The following is a 2,095-nucleotide window of genomic DNA, read 5'->3' as shown; positions in this document are numbered from 1 at the left end:
CTGGCAAGTTTCCATGGAAACAACAGGGAGAGAGAGAGAGAGAGAGAGAGAGAGAGAGAGAGAGAGAGATGAGAGAAACAGAGAAAACCCCCAAAGAATTCGGTCTGCAGTCTGACTCCTTTTGAGAGCTATATGTTGTTTTAATAGGTAAGTCAGTGATTCTAAACTGAAAGAAAGAAATGAGTATTAATATCCCCCTGTTCTGGTTTCATAATCGCTCATAAACACAGTTAATTACTGCTTGTCGGCCTACATGACTTGTTAAGACAGTGGATGTGAGGTAGATCACTGTGGCTCAATAATTTACTCCGCCAAACTTCTCTCACACTCAACACTCACACACTTAATTGAGCCTCTGGGATTTGTGGGGAGTGACACCGGGACTGAACGATAACCCTGCATCTCCTCTGTTGCAAAGTCCATACATGAACTCCTTGCATGGAAGTGTCACATTAAATCGGACATTTATTATAGTGATCTATAATTTTACTATTCTAGACAAATTACTTTTATATGGTAGAAGGAAAACATTGTACAATTAATAAAAACAGCTGGACCACTTTGGGATTTATGTGGGCTTAAAGTAATCTGACTTACAAGAATAGTTTGACACTTTGCTCCAACAGATTGCTAGTACTGCAGCATAGGTTCACTTCTCCCCAAAGTACAATCTGTTGTATTTTACTTGAAAGCACAGAAGTTGTTTTTTCTTTCTTGTAGCTTCAAGGAATCCATTTTGAAGTTAACCTCAACCTCTGACCTGGCAGATCAATTGTGTATTATTATTAGTTTAAATAAACAAAAAATACATGCCTTTATAATTTCAGGAGAGGGCTTAACTCTGCAGGGTTTTTTCCAGCAACACTGAAATCCCAAATGCAGTGTTTGTCTCAGTATGAGTCACAGTTGTCTTTTTTCTTTATGAGAAATGCTCGCATTATTTCGGGGTCTCATCTCACTTTGTATTGAAAATAAATAATGCCACATTACAGACAGCAGAACAAATTAATGCATGTATGTAGCTCCTGATAAAATCATACTAATTCAATTTGTTGGCAACAAAATTAATTTGTGGGCTTGAAATAGATTTCAAAACTTGGTTTTTGCCTTTGTTGTACATAAATTGTACTTTTGTGAAACTGTGTGAGCAGTTAATGTGATTCGGCAAGATGTTCCTTGGGGACATGATTTGGTCTCTCTGTAGACTTTCGGTGTACGGGAGCATGTGCACATGTGATTATAAAAGAGTTGTACAGTCTGCCTTAGAAGGGAAGTAACTGGAGGTCAGACAGACAATGAAACAGGAGGAGACAAGAAAAGGAGTTTCAAAATCAACACACGCACTCTAAATGAAGCCTCTCATAATGAGGGTTTGACTGTGGGCTACTATATAGTATAGTATAGTTAATTTATAGAAAACCATTCGGAGGATGTTTGTGTTGTCCTCAGTGAACTCTACTCTGAGGGTTAACTCTGTCTTCAAGCTTCTGCCAACATTTTATTAGATGATTACTTCTAGAATATACAGTACTGTCTATACCTCTTCAACGCATAACAGAAACATTTCAAATGGTAATTGTCCTTCAATTTTCGATAAACTAAATGAAAGAATTGTCTTGTCATCTTATTGATTTATTCTGGTTGCCACATATAATGAACCTTCTTTATTTTTATTCTGTCGTGCTTATTGTCCATCATCAGTAAGTATCAAAGGATACAAATATTTACTATACAAATATTTACTATCCTGTGCAGATGATATCCAAATTTCCCATATCAAATATTTCCATCTGATGAGTCAGTCCCTGGCAGACACAGTGTATGTGAGACAAAAGGGATCATTGCACTTTAGCTAAAAGGCTGTCACTGAACTTCTCTCTGTTTGATCTGCAGGCTGTAATCTTCAAAAACTCGGAAGAGGAGAAAGGGATGGCACTGATGCTGTAAATGGCCTCTGTCCGAATAAAAACACTGGTGCTTTGAAATCTGGTGCTGCTGCGCCTTACTGTTCTTTTCTTCAAAGCCGTCATCAAAAGCTGACTGGACGCTGACCAGAAACCACAGGCAGGACGGTGACCTTGTTTTGCCCAAGGAT

Source organism: Micropterus dolomieu, linkage group LG18 (genome assembly GCF_021292245.1).
Source record: "Micropterus dolomieu isolate WLL.071019.BEF.003 ecotype Adirondacks linkage group LG18, ASM2129224v1, whole genome shotgun sequence".
NCBI classification, from domain to species: Eukaryota; Metazoa; Chordata; class Actinopteri; order Centrarchiformes; family Centrarchidae; genus Micropterus; species Micropterus dolomieu.
Note: the sequence above shows the minus strand (reverse complement) of the source record.